The sequence below is a fragment of the Silene latifolia genome, chromosome 10 (assembly GCF_048544455.1).
Source record: "Silene latifolia isolate original U9 population chromosome 10, ASM4854445v1, whole genome shotgun sequence".
Taxonomy (NCBI): Eukaryota; Viridiplantae; Streptophyta; class Magnoliopsida; order Caryophyllales; family Caryophyllaceae; genus Silene; species Silene latifolia.
In genome coordinates this window covers 7,881,487-7,900,953 of record NC_133535.1, presented here as the reverse complement: position 1 = coordinate 7,900,953, position 19,467 = coordinate 7,881,487, and positions in this window count along the sequence as shown.

The window sequence follows — 19,467 nt, the reverse complement described above, 5'->3', positions numbered from 1 at the left end:
GTCATTTCCCCCCGATACGCCCTTATTTCGAAATAAAAGATTTTACACGGTTTAAACTATTTTTAAACATTTCAAAACTATCAAAATAAATACTTTTCTTCAAAATATAATAAAATTATATTTCTTTGAATTATTTTTACTTTAAATACATTAATGTCAAATTTTACTTGATTAATTAATTATTTTCGAAATATATTAACGGTCCGAAATTTACGGGGCGTTACAATCACCCCTCCTTTTAAAAAGTTTCGTCCTCGAAACTCAGAAGGAGAAATGACAGTTATAAGAAAATATAGGTATCTTTTCAATGAAACGGTGATACTCTTGTTGATCAGACAAGAACATCCATATTCATATCAAGATATAAAAATATTTCTACATCAATAAATGAGAAAACCCATTATTGGGACGTCTCCAACAACGAGATTCAACATCCACTAATGTTAAAACCATTGAAAATCATAAAAGCATTTTCAAAATTTTAGTTTAAAGTTCTATAATAAGAATAATAATCAAAAGAGCTATATGAGTTTCATGAGGTAAGAATTGAAGTCGAACCTAAATGGGTGTCAAAGATGGAGTTTCATAGGTTACCAACATCAAACTTATGAGAGGAGTATGATGAAGTAAGGAAGAGAGGTATGAGCGGTAACGCTCATGATCAAGGAAGAAGGAAAATCAGACAACAAGGAAATGTCAGACACTTTTATCACAAACTACAACAACACCCAAAACGGTTCCAAAAACTTCCTAACAACAAAACTCATAACCACATCACTCCCAAGGATTTCCTCAATTGCTTATGTTACCTCATCCAAATCTATTCCCTGAAACAAGGTATTGCACTATAAGTGTGATCTCATCGTTCCAAATCCTCAAACATCCAGAAACAACTTCCACAAGCCTCAGGTCAAGGCTTCTAACAAAGTTATATTCGTATCCAACTAGTGTCAATCTATGGTTTCCTCAAAAAGTAAACCTTCAATCAAGAATCCAAATACCAAGCTATAAACTCCAAGAGAAAGTTCCTCAAATATTCCACAAGACTCTCATTTCAAAATAAGGTAGTAATATACCAACCCCAAACTCTGAAAAATCAATAGGATCTCAAGTTTTTCTATCCTTTTGCTTATTAAGGATTGCCAAAAGCGGATCTACACTCAGCTACAACATCATCCCATCATCTCAAGTACTCAATGCGACCTCAAGGTCTATAGAACTATAGGATTAACAAATTCTTCTCAATGCTAAGTCTCTCTCAACTCAAAAACTCTCAAGAGCCAATTAATACCAAATCACATCACCAATCCATTCTGGTCATCTACATCCCCAAGGAGTATTCTTTCAAATTTGATATCCTAAACTCACTTACCATCAAATTCTCAAGGAACAAGGTCATAATTGTAACAACACTTTATCACCTCAGAGTTCCTAAAATCATAAATTGAAATTATGTTCCTTAGCCTAACAATTGGTGTCAACCATACCATTACCCTTTCTAGTTTCCAAAACAAGTGCTAAAACCTCCCAATAAAGTAGCTTACTCTCTCTTTCATACCATACCTCAAGTAGTAATCAATATCACTCACTAAAACCAACTAATAATCCCACATTTAACATTTCTCACACGGTAACATATACATTATCAAATCCTCATCTCCAAAGTGATTATGGAAGCCAATCACAATCTCGACTACTTAGTCAATCCTATATCCTCAAGTCACATCTCACTAACTCCGTAAACATGGTCAATAAGGTACCAACTATACTAAGGAGATCAGGAGTGATAAAGGAATTGAGAAACGATAAAACATTTCCGAAGGGTGCATGAATCTGACAAGTTAGGAAACTAAGGAGTCGGTCCGTAAAGATAACGGTTGATATAAATAAGAGGTATTCTTGTTAAGAAGATATCTCGGGCAAGAAGAAGATACGTAAAATTTGGCATAAAAACAAGGTTCAACGAATGTTAAAGAGAAGGAAAGGAGAATAGAAGCGGCACAATGAAAGGGTTACCGCTTACCAAACACTCATCCAAGCTTATGATCGATATGATAAGGTTACACCACTAAGGTGCTCAACAAAGCCCCAAAAGTCTACCAAATTATAAGACTAACAAGGACTCCACAATGGTAGGTATTTCTCAACTCAATTGGTTCTAAGAGCCAAAATCAATTCACTACACAAATTCATTTGTTACCACCCATGTCCCAAAGTATCTCCTTTACAATTCTCGTCATTGAACTTCACTTACTTTGTCATCCCCAAGTACCATAGCTTGTCTACTCCATCATCTCGCCACTTAATACTTCTAATCTCCGATACCATAAATTGGAATCACATCCTTGAACTCACGAACTACATTGAACAACATTCCACCAAAATTCCCAAATCCAGATTTGATTGATAAGGTCAACCACGTGTCCTCAAATTTCGAAAGGTCAACAAGGGCTACTCTATACTAGATTTGGTCAACTTAAAAGGTTTAACAAACTAACTAATTCCAAAGTACGATACCAAATCATTAAGCAACGTCAATGTCCTATTGTATTCCTTTCAAGGCCTACAAGGATTAGGGCTAACTATCATTCCTTTAATTCTCCATAAGAAACATCGAGACTCACAAATGAAGTAGCTCAGGTTCATTCCATCTTATGTGCTAAGGTAGTACCTCATGCTCAATCATCTATAACAAACAAGCTCTCAATAGACATAAATCCAACGGTGTTCCTAAACTCACTAGGCTCTCATATCATGCACAACTAACAAGTCTAACCAAAGGATCCCAAGTTATATTCTCCTATACCACTCAAACCTTAACCAAATTATTTCTCAACTCGTTCACACCCTCCAAAGTTACATTCTCTCAAAACCGGGTTCTCTTGAACAAGGGGACTATCCTGTGGAATACAAGGTAGGTGTCCACATGGACTTTATTATAAGAAGAAAACGAACCTAAGATGAATCGGGAGAAAGAATTGAAAGGTAGTTACCAAGGCGAGAGAAGAGGAATTTGAAAGACGAATAAACAACGAGATTGGAAAACTAAGGTAAGATTGCATTATCTACATCTATTGGAGAGCCATCTTACAACGAGATTGGAAAACTAAGGTAAGACGGGTTTGCCTCGTTTCAATAATAATTAAATCCGTAAGTAAAATGCAAATTCCGTCAAGACCAAAGTTTTTAAACACGAGATTACAATAAAATTGAGTATTCATACTACCCATTTCCAAATTCGTTTACCCAACGTTCAAAAGAATTGTCATTTCCCCCCGATACGCCCTTATTTCGAAATAAAAGATTTTACACGGTTTAAACTATTTTTAAACATTTCAAAACTATCAAAATAAATACTTTTCTTCAAAATATAATAAAATTATATTTCTTTGAATTATTTTTACTTTAAATACATTAATGTCAAATTTTACTTGATTAATTAATTATTTTCGAAATATATTAACGGTCCGAAATTTACGAGGCGTTACACCAAATGTTTTCCGTTGGTGCTCAAATTTTGCTTGGCCGCTTTATCTGACCCCATGAACTTTCTATGCGGTTTCCGGAGAATTTTGTTCCGGGACCTTGGAATCCCGAAAAACCATGTATTACACACTTGATTTCAATTTGTTAGGGAGGGTCGATCGGACCGGTTTCTTTTTTCTCCTGTTTTTCAATCACGCGTCCTACCTCATTTCAGGAGTTAACTGTTCGATTTGACCTCAAATAACGAGCTTTAACGCATTTTTCACGATAATCCGAGTTTTGGCGAATCTTTGGTTTTCGCACACCGGCACCCCCAAATGTCTTCCGTTGGTTCTCAAATTTTGCGTGGCGCTTTATCGACCCCAGGAACTTGCTATGCGGTTTCCGGAGAATTTTGTTCCGGAATCCCGAAAAACCTTGTATTATACACTTCAATTTCGGTAGTTCGGGAGGTCGTAAACGGACCGGTTTCTTTTTCTTCCTGTTTTTCAATCACGCGTCCTACCTCATTTCGGGAGTTAACCTGTTTGATTTGACCTCAAATAACGAGTTTTAACGCATTTTCACGATAATTCGAGTCTCGGCGAATCTTTGGTTTCTAGCACACAAGCACCCCAAATGTCTTTCGTTGGTGCTCAAATTTTGCCTGGCCTCTTTATCTGACCCCAGGAACTTTCTATGCGATTTCCGGAGAATTTTGTTCCGGGACCCCGAATCCCGAAAAACCGTGTATTATATACACTTCAATTTAGTAGTTCGGAAGGTCGTGCAGGACCGGTTTCTTTTTCTCCTGTTTTTCAATCACGCGTCCTAGCTCATTTCAGGAGTTAACTTTGTTCGATTTCACCTCAAATAACGAGCTTTAACGCATTTTTCACGATAATCCGAGTTTGGCGAATCTTTGGTTTCGCACACCGGCACCCCCAAATGTTTTCCGTTGGTTCTCAAATTTTGCGTGGCCGCTTTATATCGACCCCAGGAACTTGTTATGCGGTTTCGGAGAATTTTGTTCCGGGACCCCGGAATCCCGAAAAACCGTGTATTACACTTCAATTTCAGCCGTTCGGGAGGTCGTACCGGACCCGGTTTCTTTTTCTTCCTGTTTTTCAATCATGCGTCTTACCTCATTTTAGGAGTTAACCTGTTTGATTTCAGCCTCAAATAACGAGTTTTAACGCATTTTTCACGATAATTCGAGTCTCGGCGAATGCTGGTTTCTGCCACACCGGCACCCCCAAATGTCTTCCGTTGGTGCTCAAATTTTGCGTGACCGCTTTATCTGACCCCACGAACTTTCTATGCGGTTTCCGGAAAATTTTGTTCCAGGACCCCGGAATTCCGAAAAACCGTGTATATTATACACTTCAATTTCAGCCGTTCGGGAGGTCGTACCGGACCCGGTTTCTTTTTCTCCTTGTTTTTTAATCACGCGCCCTACCTCATTTGAGGGGTTAACCTGTTCGATTTCAGCCTCAAATAACGACTTTTAACGCATTTTTCACGATAATCCGAGTCTCGGCGAATGCTGGTTTCTTACACACCGGCACCCCCAAATGTCTTCCGTTGGTGCTCAAATTTTGCGTGGCCGCTTTATCTGACCCCAGGAACTTTCTATGCGATTTCCGGAGAATTTTGTTCCGGGACCTCGGAATCCCGAAAAACCATGTATTATACACTTCAATTTCAGCCGTTCGGGAGGTCGTACCGGACCCGGTTTTTTTTCTCCCTGTTTTTCAATCACGCATCCTACCTCATTTCAGGAGTTAACCTGTTCGATTTCAGCCTCAAATAACGAGCTTTAACGCATTTTTCACGATAATCCGAGTTTTGGCGAATCTTTGGTTTTGTCACCGGCACCCCAAATGTCTTCCGTTGGTTCTCAAATTTTGCGTAGCCACTTTATCTCGACCCGGGAACTTTTTATGCGGTTTTAGGAGAATTTTCTTAGGGACGGAATCCCGAAAAAAGTGTATTATACACTTCAATTTCGGCCGTTCGGGAGGTCGCAGGACCGGTTTTTTTTTCTCCTGTTTTTCAATCACGCATCCTACCTCATTTCAGGAGTTAACCTGTTCGATTTGAGCCTCAAATAACGAGCTTTAACGCATTTTTCACGATAATCCGAGTTTCGACGAATCTTTGGTTTTCTGTCACACCGCACCCCAAATGTCTTCCGTTGGTTCTCAAGTTTTGCGTGGCCACTTTATCGACCCCGGGAACTTTTTATGCGGTTTCCGGAGAATTTTCTTAGGGACCGGAATCCCGAAAAACCGTGTATTATACACTTCAATTTCGGCCGTTCGGGAGGTCGCACAGGACCGGTTTCTTTTTCTTCTGTTTTTCAATCACGCGTCTTACCTCATTTCAGGAGTTAACTGTTTGATTTCACCTCAAATAACGAGTTTTAACGCATTTTTCACGATAATTCGAGTCTCGGCGAATGCTGGTTTCTGCCACACCGGCACCCCCAAATGTCTTCCGTTGGTGCTCAAATTTTGCGTGGCCGCTTTATCTGACCCCACGAACTTTCTATGCGGTTTCGAAAAATTTTGTTCCGGGACCGGAATTCGAAAAACCGTGTATATTATACACTTCAATTTCACCGTTCGGGAGGTCGACACGGACCGGTTTCTTTTTCTCCCTGTTTTTTAATCACGCGCCCTACCTCATTTCAGGAGTTAACCTGTTTGATTTCAGCCTCAAATAACGACTTTTAACGCATTTTTCACGATAATGTGAGTCTCAACGAATGCTGGTTTCTTACACACCGGCACCCCCAAATGTCTTCCGTTGGTGCTCAAATTTTGCGTGGCCGCTTTATCTGACCCCAGGAACTTTCTATGCGATTTCCGGAGAATTTTGTTCCGGGACCCCGGAATCCCGAAAAACCATGTATTATACACTTCAATTTCAGCCGTTCGGGAGGTCGTACCGGACCCGGTTTCTTTTTCTTCCTGTTTTTCAATCACGCGTCTTACCTCATTTCAGGAGTTAACCTGTTTGATTTCAGCCTCAAATAACGAGTTTTAACGCATTTTTCACGATAATTCGAGTCTCGGCGAATGCTGGTTTCTGCCACACCGGCACCCCCAAATGTCTTCCGTTGGTGCTCAAATTTTGCGTGGCCGCTTTATCTGACCCCACGAACTTTCTATGCGGTTTCCGGAAAATTTTGTTCCGGGACCTTGGAATTTCGAAAAACCGTGTATATTATACACTTCAATTTCAGCCGTTCGGGAGGTCGTACCGGACCCGGTTTCTTTTTCTCCCTGTTTTTTAATCACGCGCCCTACCTCATTTCAGGAGTTAACCTGTTCGATTTCAGCCTCAAATAACGACTTTTAACGCATTTTTCACGATAATGTGAGTCTCAACGAATGCTGGTTTCTTACACACCGGCACCCCCAATTGTCTTCCGTTGGTGCTCAAATTTTGCGTGGCCGCTTTATCTGACCCCAGGAACATTCTATGCGATTTCCGGAGAATTTTGTTCCGGGACCTCGGAATCCCGAAAAACCATGTATTATACACTTCAATTTCAGCCGTTCGGGAGGTCGTACCGGACCCGGTTTTTTTTCTCCCTATTTTTCAATCACGCATCCTACCTCATTTCAGGAGTTAACCTGTTCGATTTCAGCCTCAAATAACGAGCTTTAACGCATTTTTCACGATAATCCGAGTTTCGGCGAATGCTGGTTTCTGTCACACCGGCACCCCCAAATGTCTTCCGTTGGTTCTCAAATTTTGCGTGGCCGCTTTATCTGACCCCTGGAACTTTTTATGCGGTTTCCGGAGAATTTTCTTCCGGGACCCCGGAATCCCGAAAAACCGTGTATTATACACCTCAATTTCAGCCGTTCGGGAGGTCGTACCGGACCCGGTTTCTTTTTCTTCCTGTTTTTCAATCACGCGTCTTACCTCATTTCAGGAGTTAACCTGTTTGATTTCAGCCTCAAATAACGAGTTTTAACGCATTTTTCACGATAATTCGAGTCTCGGCGAATGCTGGTTTCTGCCACACCGGCACCCCCAAATGTCTTCCGTTGGTGCTCAAATTTTGCGTGGCCGCTTTATCTGACCCCACGAACTTTCTACGCGGTTTCCGGAAAATTTTGTTCCGGGACCCCGGAATTCCGAAAAACCGTGTATATTATACAATTCAATTTCTGCCGTTCGGGAGGTCGTACCGGACCGGTTTTTTTTCTCCCTGTTTTTCAATCACGCATCCTACCTCATTTCAGGAGTTAACCTGTTCGATTTCAGCCTCAAATAACGAGCTTTAACGCATTTTTCACGATAATCCGAGTTTCGGCGAATCTTTGGTTTTCGGTTTTCGCACACCGGCACCCCAAATGTCTTCCGTTGGTTCTCAAATTTTGCGTGGCCGCTTTATCTGACCCAGGAACTTGCTATGCGGTTTAGGAGAATTTTGTTCCGGGACCGGAATCCCGAAAAACCGTGTATTATACACTTCAATTTCACCGTTCGGGAGGGAGGTCACCGGACCGGTTTCTTTTTCTCCTGTTTTTCAATCACGCGTCCTACCTCATTTCAGGAGTTAACCTGTTCGATTTCAGCCTCAAATAACGAGCTTTAACGCATTTTTCACGATAATCCGAGTTTCGGCGAATGCTGGTTTCTGGCACCCTAGCACCCCCAAATGTCTTCCGTTGGTGCTCAAATTTTGCGTGGCCGCGTTATCTGACCCCAGGAACTTTCTATGAGATTTCCGGAGAATTTTGTTCCGGGACTCCGAAATCCCGAAAAACCGTGTATTATACACTTTAATTTCAGCCGTTCGGGAGGTCGTACCGAACCCGGTTTCTTTTTCTCCTGTTTTTCAATCACGCGTCCTACCTCATTTCGGGAGTTGACTGTTCGATTTCACCTCAAATAACGAGCTTTAACGCATTTCTCACGATAATCCGAGTCTTAGCGAATGCTTGGGTTTTAGCACACTGGCACCTAGACTGGCAAAACGGGTCAACGGGTCGGGTTCGGGTCGGGCCAATTCGGGTCGGGTCAATTCGGGTTTCTCGTTGAGTTCGGGTTAATTCGGGTCGGGACGGGTCTTTTCGGGTTTCGGGTCTATTTCGGGTTTGTTGTCGGGTCATGTTTGGTCAAGCGGGTCGGGTCATTTTGGGTCGGGTCATGTTCGGGTCGGGTCGGGTCAATTCGGGTTTACGGGTCACATTCGGGTGATGTTGTTCGGGTCACTTCGGGTCTCGGGTCAGCTTTTTCGGCTCGGGTCAATCGGGTCGGGTTGCTTTTGCTGTGTCTAGCGTCTAATGGTCATACTCCATTTATTAAAGTTTCTTCATTTATCATTAGTAAAATATTCGTGGAGTTAAAACCGCAATATTAGACAGTTTGAAAATTTCCAAAAACCGAGGCCCTCAAACGAAATCTCGACTTTCGGAAGGCATAAATCAACATACGTGCGTCTGATGGTCATACTCCATTTATTAAAGTTTCTTCATTTATCATTATTAAGACATTTGTGGAGGGAAAAACCGCAATATTAGACAGTTTGAAAATTTCCAAAAACTGGGGCCCTCAAACGAAATCTCGACTTTCGGAAGACATAAATCATCATACGTTCATCTGATGGTCATACTCTATTTATTAAAGTTTCTTAATTTATTATTATTGAGACATTCATGGAGTTAAAACTGTAATATTAGACCGTTTTAAAATTTTCAAAAACCGAGGCCCTCAAACGAAATCTCGACTTTCGGAAGGCATAAATCAACATACATTCTTCTGATGGTCATACTCCATTTATTAAAGTTTCTTAATTTATCATTATTAAGACATTCGTGGAGTTAAAACTTCAATATTAGACAGTTTGAAAATTTCCAAAAACCGAGGCCCTCAAACGAAATCTCGACTTTCGGAAGGCATAAATCATCATACGTTTGTCTGATGGTCATACTCTATTTATTAAAGTTTCTTAATGTATTATTATTGAGACATTCATGGAGTTAAAACTGTAATATTAGACCGTTTTAAAATTTTCAAAAACCGAGGCCCTCAAACGAAATCTCGATTTTCGGAAGGCATAAATCAACATACATTCTTCTGATGGTCATACTCCATTTATTAAAGTTTCTTCATTTATCATTATTAAGACATTCGTGGAGTTAAAACTTCAATATTAGACAGTTTGAAAATTTCCAAAAACCGAGGCCCTCAAACGAAATCTCGACTTTCGGAAGGCATAAATCAACATACGTTCGTCTGATGGTCATACTCCATTTATTAAAGTTTCTTCATTTATCATTATTAAGACATTCGTGGAGTTAAAACTGCAATATTAGACAGTGTTAAAATTTCCAAAAACCGAGACCCTCAAACGAAATCTCGAGTTTCGGAAGGCATAAATCAACATACGTGCGTCTGATGGTCATACTCCATTTATTAAAGTTTCTTCATTTATCATTATTAAGACATTTGTGGAGGGAAAAACCGCAATATTAGACAGTTTGAAAATTTCCAAAAACTGGGGCCCTCAAACGAAATCTCGACTTTCGGAAGGCATAAATCAACATACGTTCGTCTGATGGTCATACTCTATTTATTAAAGTTTCTTAATTTATTATTATTGAGACATTCATGGAGTTAAAACTGTAATATTAGACCGTTTTAAAATTTTCAAAAACCGAGGCCCTCAAACGAAATCTCGAGTTTCGGAAGGCATAAATCAACATACATTCTTCTGATTGTCATACTCCATTTATTAAAATTTCTTCATTTATCATTATTAAGACATTCGTGGAGTTAAAACTTCAATATTAGACAGTTTGAAAATTTCAAAAAACCGAGGCCCTCAAACGAAATCTCGACTTTCGAAAGGCATAAATCAACATACGTGCGTCTGATGGTCATACTCCATTTATTAAAGTTTCTTCATTTATCATTATTAAGACATTTGTGGAGGGAAAAACTGCAATATTAGACAGTTTTAAAATTTCCAAATATCGAGACCCTCAAACGAAATCTCGAGTTTCGGAAGGCATAAATTACCATACGTGCGTCTGATGGTCATACTCCATCTATTAAAGTTTCTTCATTTATCATTATTAAGACATTCGTGGAGTTAGAACTGCAATATTACACAGTTTGAAAATTTCCAAAAACCGAGGCCTCAAACGAAATCTCGACTTTCGGAAGGCATAAATCAACATACGTGCGTCTGATGGTCATACTCCATTTATTAAAGTTTCTTCATTTATCATTATTAAAACATTCGTGGAGTTAAAACTGCAATATTAGACAGTTTTAAAATTTCCAAAAACCGAGACCCTCAAACGAAATCTCGAGTTTCGGAAGGCATAAATCAACATACGTGCGTCTGATGGTCATACTCCATTTATTAAAGTTTCTTCATTTATCATTATTAAGACATTCGTGGAGTTAAAACTGCAATATTAGACAGTTTTAAAATTTCCAAAAACCGAGACCCTCAAACGAAATCTCGAATTTCGGAAAGCATAAATCAACATACGTGCGTCTGATGGTCATACTCCATTTATTAAAATTTCTTCATTTATCATTACTAAAATATTCGTGGAGTTAAAACTGCAATATTAGATAGTTTGAAAATTTCCAAAAACCGAGGCCCTCAAACGAAATCTCGACTTTCGGAAGGCATAAATCAACATACGTGCGTCTGATGGTCATACTCCATTTATTAAAGTTTCTTCATTTATCATTATGAAGACATTCGTGGAGGGAAAAACTGCAATATTAGACAGTTTTAAAATATCCAAAAACCGAGACCTTCAAACGAAATCTCGAGTTTCGGAAGGCATAAATCAACATACGTGCGTCTGATGGTCATACTCCATTTATTAAAGTTTCTTCATTTATCATTATTAAGACATTCGTGGAGTTAAAACGGCAATATTAGACAGTTTGAAAATTTCCAAAACCGAGACCCTCAAACGAAATCTCGAGTTTCGGAAGGCATAAATCAACATACGTGCGTCTGATAGACCTGGCAAAACGGGTCAACGGGTCGGGTTCGGGTCTGGCCAATTCGGGTCGCGTCAATTCGGGTTTCTCGTTGAGTTCGGGTTAATTCGGGTCGGGACGGGTCTTTTCGGGTTTCGGGTCTATTTCGGATTTGTTGTCGGGTCTGTTTCGGGTCAAGCGGGTCGGGTCATTTTGGGTCGGGTCATTTTCGGGTCAATGAATAATAGAGAAATAGTCATTTCAAGTCTTTTCGGTTCAATTAGACTTATATTTTGTCGGGTCATTTTCGGGTTTAGTGGTTCTGGATCGGATCATTTTCGGGTCGGGCCAGTACGGGTCAAGGAAGCTCGGGTCATGTTCGGGTCGGGTCGGGTCAATTCGGGTTTCGGGTCACATTCGGGTGATGTAGTTCGGGTCACTTCGGGTCTCGGGTCAGCTTTTTCGGGTCGGGTCAATCGGGTCGGGTTGCTTTTGCCAGTCACGGCACCCCAAATGTCTTCCGTTGGTGCTCAAATTTTGCCTGGCCTCTTAATCGACCCCGGGAACTTTCTATGCGATTTCAGGAGAATTTTGTTCCGGGATCTCGGAATCCCGAAAAACCGTGTATTATTCACTTCAATTTCAGCCGTTCGGGAGGTCGACGGACCGGTTTCTTTTTCTCCTGTTTTTCAATCACGCGTCCTAGCTCATTTCAGGAGTTAACTGGTCGATTTGACCTCAAATAACGAGTTTTAACGCATTTTCACGATAATCCGAGTTTCGGCAAATGTTGGTTTTCGCACACCGGCACCCCCAAATGTTTTCCGTTGGTGTTCAAATTTTGCTTGGCCGCTTTATCTGACCCCATGAACTTTCTATGCGGTTTAGGAGAATTTTGTTCGGGACCTTTGAATCCCGAAAAACCGTGTATTACACACTTCAATTTTAATTTGTTAGGGAGGTCGACCGGACCGGTTTCTTTTTCCCCCTGTTTTTCAATCACGCGTCCTACCTCAATTCAGGAGTTAACTGTTCGATTTTGACCTCAAATAACGAGCTTTAATGCATTTTTCACGATAATCCGAGTTTCGGCGAATCTTTGGTTTTCGCACACCGGCACCCCCAAATGTCTTCCGTTGGTGCTCAAATTTTGCCTGGCCTCTTTCTCGACCCCGGGGAACTTTCTATGCGATTTCCGGAGAATTTTGTTCCGGAATCCGAAAAACCGTGTATTAATACACTTCAATTTCGGCCGTTCGGGAGGGTCGACGGACCGGTTTCTTTTTCTCCCGTTTTTCAATCACGCGTCCTACCTCATTTCAGGAGTTAACCTGTTCGATTTCAGCCTCAAATAACGAGCTTTAACGCATTTTTCATGATAATCCGAGTTTCGGCGAATGCTGGTTTCTGGCACACCGGCACCCCCAAATGTCTTCCGTTGGTTCTCAAATTTTGCGTGGCCGCTTTATCTGACCCCAGGAACTTGCTATGCGGTTTCCGGAGAATTTTGTTCCGGGACCCCGGAATCCCGAAAAACCGTGTATTATAAACTTCAATTTCAGCCGTTCGGGAGGTCGTACCGGACCCGGTTTCTTTTTCTCCCTGTTTTTCAATCACGCGTCCTACCTCATTTCAGGAGTTAACCTGTTCGATTTCAGCCTCAAATAACGAGCTTTAACGCATTTTTCACGATAATCCGAGTTTCGGCGAATGCTGGTTTCTGGCACCCTAGCACCCCCAAATGTCTTCCGTTGGTGCTCAAATTTTGCGTGGCGCGTTATCGACCCCAGGGAACTTTCTATGAGATTTCCGGAGAATTTTGTTCGGGACTCGAAATCCCGAAAAACCGTGTATTATACACTTTAATTTCAACCGTTCGGGAGGTCGTACATCGAACCCGGTTTCTTTTTCTCCCTGTTTTTCAATCACGCGTCCTACCTCATTTCAGGAGTTGACCTGTTCGATTTCAGCCTCAAATAACGAGCTTTAACGCATTTCTCACGATAATCCGAGTCTTAGCGAATGCCGGTTTCTAGCACACCGGCACCTAGACCTGGCAAAACGGGTCAACGGGTCGGGTTCGGGTCGGGCCAATTCGGGTCGGGTCAATTCGGGTTTCTCGTTGAGTTCGGGTTAATTCGGGTCGGGACGGGTCTTTTCGGGTTTCGGGTCTATTTCGGGTTTGTTGTCGGGTCTGTTTCGGGTCAAGCGGGTCGGGTCATTTTGGGTCGGGTCATGTTCGGGTCGGGTCGGGTCAATTCGGGTTTACGGGTCACATTCGGGTGATGTTGTTCGGGTCACTTCGGGTCTCGGGTCAGCTTTTTCGGCTCGGGTCAATCGGGTCGGGTTGCTTTTGCCAGGTCTAGCGTCTGATGGTCATACTCCATTTATTAAAGTTTCTTCATTTATCATTAGTAAAATATTCGTGGAGTTAAAACCGCAATATTAGACAGTTTGAAAATTTCCAAAAACCGAGGCCCTCAAACGAAATCTCGACTTTCGGAAGGCATAAATCAACATACGTGCGTCTGATGGTCATACTCCATTTATTAAAGTTTCTTCATTTATCATTATTAAGACATTTGTGGAGGAAAAACGCAATATTAGACGGTTTGAAAATTTCCAAAATCGGGGCCCTCAAACGAAATCTCGACTTTCGGAAGGCATAAATCAACATACGTTCGTCTGATGGTCATACTCTATTTATTAAAGTTTCTTAATTTATTATTATTGAGACATTCATGGAGTTAAAACTGTAATATTAGACCGTTTTAAAATTTTCAAAAACCGAGGCCCTCAAACGAAATCTCGAGTTTCGGAAGGCATAAATCAACATACATTCTTCTGATTGTCATACTCCATTTATTAAAATTTCTTCATTTATCATTATTAAGACATTCGTGGAGTTAAAACTTCAATATTAGACAGTTTGAAAATTTCAAAAAACCGAGGCCCTCAAACGAAATCTCGACTTTCGAAAGGCATAAATCAACATACGTGCGTCTGATGGTCATACTCCATTTATTAAAGTTTCTTCATTTATCATTATTAAGACATTTGTGGAGGGAAAAACTGCAATATTAGACAGTTTTAAAATTTCCAAATATCGAGACCCTCAAACGAAATCTCGAGTTTCGGAAGGCATAAATTACCATACGTGCGTCTGATGGTCATACTCCATCTATTAAAGTTTCTTCATTTATCATTATTAAGACATTCGTGGAGTTAGAACTGCAATATTAGACAGTTTGAAAATTTCCAAAAACCGAGGCCTCAAACGAAATCTCGACTTTCGGAAGGCATAAATCAACATACGTGCGTCTGATGGTCATACTCCATTTATTAAAGTTTCTTCATTTATCATTATTAAAACATTCGTGGAGTTAAAACTGCAATATTAGACAGTTTTAAAATTTCCAAAAACCGAGACCCTCAAACGAAATCTCGAGTTTCGGAAGGCATAAATCAACATACGTGCGTCGGATGGTCATACTCCATTTATTAAAGTTTCTTCATTTATCATTATTAAGACATTCGTGGAGTTAAAACTGCAATATTAGACAGTTTTAAAATTTCCAAAAACCGAGACCCTCAAACGAAATCTCGAATTTCGGAAAGCATAAATCAACATACGTGCGTCTGATGGTCATACTCCATTTATTAAAATTTCTTCATTTATCATTACTAAAATATTCGTGGAGTTAAAACTGCAATATTAGATAGTTTGAAAATTTCCAAAAACCGAGGCCCTCAAACGAAATCTCGACTTTCGGAAGGCATAAATCAACATACGTGCGTCTGATGGTCATACTCCATTTATTAAAGTTTCTTCATTTATCATTATGAAGACATTCGTGGAGGGAAAAACTGCAATATTAGACAGTTTTAAAATATCCAAAAACCGAGACCTTCAAACGAAATCTCGAGTTTCGGAAGGCATAAATCAACATACGTGCGTCTGATGGTCATACTCCATTTATTAAAGTTTCTTGATTTATCATTTTTAAGACATTCGTGGAGTTAAAACTGCAATATTAGACAGTTTTAAAATTTCCAAAAACCGAGACCCTCAAACGAAATCTCGAGTTTCGGAAGGCATAAATCAACATACGTGCGTCTGATAGACCTGGCAAAACGGGTCAACGGGTCGGGTTCGGGTCTGGCCAATTCGGGTCGCGTCAATTCGGGTTTCTCGTTGAGTTCGGGTTAATTCGGGTCGGGACGGGTCTTTTCGGGTTTCGGGTCTATTTCGGATTTGTTGTCGGGTCTGTTTCGGGTCAAGCGGGTCGGGTCATTTTGGGTCGGGTCATTTTCGGGTCAATGAATAATAGAGAAATAGTCATTTCAAGTCTTTTCGGTTCAATTAGACTTATATTTTGTCGGGTCATTTTCGGGTTTAGTGTTTGGATCGGATCATTTTCGGGTCGGGCCGATGCAGGTCAAGGAAGCTCGGGTCATGTTCGGGTCGGGTCGGGTCAATTCGGGTTTTCGGGTCATATTCGGGTGATGTAGTTCGGGTCACTTCGGGTCTCGGGTCAGCTTTTTCGGGTCGGGTCAATCGGGTCGGGTTGCTTTTGCAGTCTGCAAGCACCCCAAATGTCTTCCGTTGGTGCTCAAATTTTGCTGGCCTCTTAATCGACCCCAGGAACTTTCTATGCGATTTCCAGGAGAATTTTGTTCCGGGATCTCGGAATCCCGAAAAACCGTGTATTATTCACTTCAATTTCAGCCGTTCGGGAGGTCGACGGACCGGTTTCTTTTTCTCCTGTTTTTCAATCACGCGTCCTAGCTCATTTCAGGAGTTAACCTGGTCGATTTCAGCCTCAAATAACGAGTTTTAACGCATTTTTCACGATAATCCGAGTTTCGGCAAATGTTGGTTTCTGGCACACCGGCACCCCCAAATGTTTTCCGTTGGTGTTCAAATTTTGCTTGGCCGCTTTATCTGACCCCATGAACTTTCTATGCGGTTTCCGGAGAATTTTGTTCCGGGACCTTTGAATCCCGAAAAACCGTGTATTACACACTTCAATTTCAGCTGTTAGGGAGGTCGTACCGGACCCGGTTTCTTTTTCCCCCTGTTTTTCAATCACGCGTCCTACCTCAATTCAGGAGTTAACCTGTTCGATTTCAGCCTCAAATAACGAGCTTTAATGCATTTTTCACGATAATCCGAGTTTGGCGAATCTTTGTTTTCGCACACCGGCACCCCCAAATGTCTTCCGTTGGTGCTCAAATTTTGCCTGGCCTCTTTATCAGACCCCAGGAACTTTCTATGCGATTTCCGGAGAATTTTGTTCGGGACCGGAATCCGAAAAACCGTGTATTAATACACTTCAATTTCGGCCGTTCGGGAGGTCGTCGGACCGGTTTCTTTTTCTCCTGTTTTTCAATCACGCGTCCTAGCTCATTTCAGGAGTTAACCTGTTCGATTTCACCCTCAAATAACGAGCTTTAACGCATTTTTCACGATAATCCGAGTTTCGGCGAATGCTGGTTTCTGGCACACCGGCACCCCCAAATGTCTTCCGTTGGTTCTCAAATTTTGCGTGGCCGCTTTATCTCGACCCCTGGAACTTTTTATGCGGTTTCGGAGAATTTTCTTCCGGGACCCGGAATCCCGAAAAACCGTGTATTATACACCTCAATTTCGGTAGTTCGGGAGGTCGACAGGACCGGTTTCTTTTTCTTCCTGTTTTTCAATCACGCGTCTTACCTCATTTCAGGAGTTAACTGTTTGATTTGACCTCAAATAACGAGTTTTAACGCATTTTCACGATAATTCGAGTCTCGGCGAATCTTGGTTTTCGCCACACCGGCACCCCCAAATGTCTTCCGTTGGTGCTCAAATTTTGCGTGGCCGCTTTATCGACCCCACGAACTTTCTACGCGGTTTCCGGAAAATTTTGTTCGGGACCCGGAATTCGAAAAACCGTGTATATTATACAATTCAATTTCGCCGTTCGGGAGGTCGTACGGACCTGGTTTTTTTTCTCCTGTTTTTCAATCACGCATCCTACCTCATTTCAGGAGTTAACTTTGTTCGATTTGACCTCAAATAACGAGCTTTAACGCATTTTTCACGATAATCCGAGTTTCGGCGAATCTTTGGTTTTACGGTTTCGCACACCGGCACCCCAAATGTCTTCCGTTGGTTCTCAAATTTTGCGTGGCCGCTTTATCAGACCCCGGGAACTTGCTATGCGGTTTCGGAGAATTTTGTTCGGGACCGGAATCCCGAAAAACCGTGTATTATAAACTTCAATTTTGACCCGTTCGGGAGGTCGTACGGACCGGTTTCTTTTTCTCCCTGTTTTTCAATCACGCGTCCTACCTCATTTCAGGAGTTAACTGTTCGATTTCAGCCTCAAATAACGAGCTTTAACGCATTTTTCACGATAATCCGAGTTTCGGCGAATGCTGGTTTCTGGCACCCTAGCACCCCCAAATGTCTTCCGTTGGTGCTCAAATTTTGCGTGGCCGCGTTATCTGACCCCAGGAACTTTCTATGAGATTTCCGGAGAATTTTGTTCCGGGACTCCGAAATCCCGAAAAACCGTGTATTATACACTTTAATTTCAGCCGTTCGGGAGGTCGTACCGAACCCGGTTTCTTTTTCTCCCTGTTTTTCAATCACGCGTCCTACCTCATTTCAGGAGTTGACCTGTTCGATTTCAGCCTCAAATAACGAGCTTTAACGCATTTCTCACGATAATCCGAGTCTTAGCGAATGCCGGTTTCTAGCACACCGGCACCTAGACCTGGCAAAACGGGTCAACGGGTCGGGTTCGGGTCGGGCCAATTCGGGTCGGGTCAATTCGGGTTTCTCGTTGAGTTCGGGTTAATTCGGGTCGGGACGGGTCTTTTCGGGTTTCGGGTCTATTTCGGGTTTGTTGTCGGGTCTGTTTCGGGTCAAGCGGGTCGGGTCATTTTGGGTCGGGTCATGTTCGGGTCGGGTCGGGTCAATTCGGGTTTACGGGTCACATTCGGGTGATGTTGTTCGGGTCACTTCGGGTCTCGGGTCAGCTTTTTCGGCTCGGGTCAATCGGGTCGGGTTGCTTTTGCCAGGTCTAGCGTCTAATGGTCATACTCCATTTATTAAAGTTTCTTCATTTATCATTAGTAAAATATTCGTGGAGTTAAAACCGCAATATTAGACAGTTTGAAAATTTCCAAAAACCGAGGCCCTCAAACGAAATCTCGACTTTCGGAAGGCATAAATCAACATACGTGCGTCTGATGGTCATACTCCATTTATTAAAGTTTCTTCATTTATCATTATTAAGACATTTGTGGAGGGAAAAACCGCAATATTAGACAGTTTGAAAATTTCCAAAAACTGGGGCCCTCAAACGAAATCTCGACTTTCGGAAGACATAAATCATCATACGTTCATCTGATGGTCATACTCTATTTATTAAAGTTTCTTAATTTATTATTATTGAGACATTCATGGAGTTAAAACTGTAATATTAGACCGTTTTAAAATTTTCAAAAACCGAGGCCCTCAAACGAAATCTCGACTTTCGGAAGGCATAAATCAACATACATTCTTCTGATGGTCATACTCCATTTATTAAAGTTTCTTAATTTATCATTATTAAGACATTCGTGGAGTTAAAACTTCAATATTAGACAGTTTGAAAATTTCCAAAAACCGAGGCCCTCAAACGAAATCTCGACTTTCGGAAGGCATAAATCATCATACGTTTGTCTGATGGTCATACTCTATTTATTAAAGTTTCTTAATGTATTATTATTGAGACATTCATGGAGTTAAAACTGTAATATTAGACCGTTTTAAAATTTTCAAAAACCGAGGCCCTCAAACGAAATCTCGATTTTCGGAAGGCATAAATCAACATACATTCTTCTGATGGTCATACTCCATTTATTAAAGTTTCTTCATTTATCATTATTAAGACATTCGTGGAGTTAAAACTTCAATATTAGACAGTTTGAAAATTTCCAAAAACCGAGGCCCTCAAACGAAATCTCGACTTTCGGAAGGCATAAATCAACATA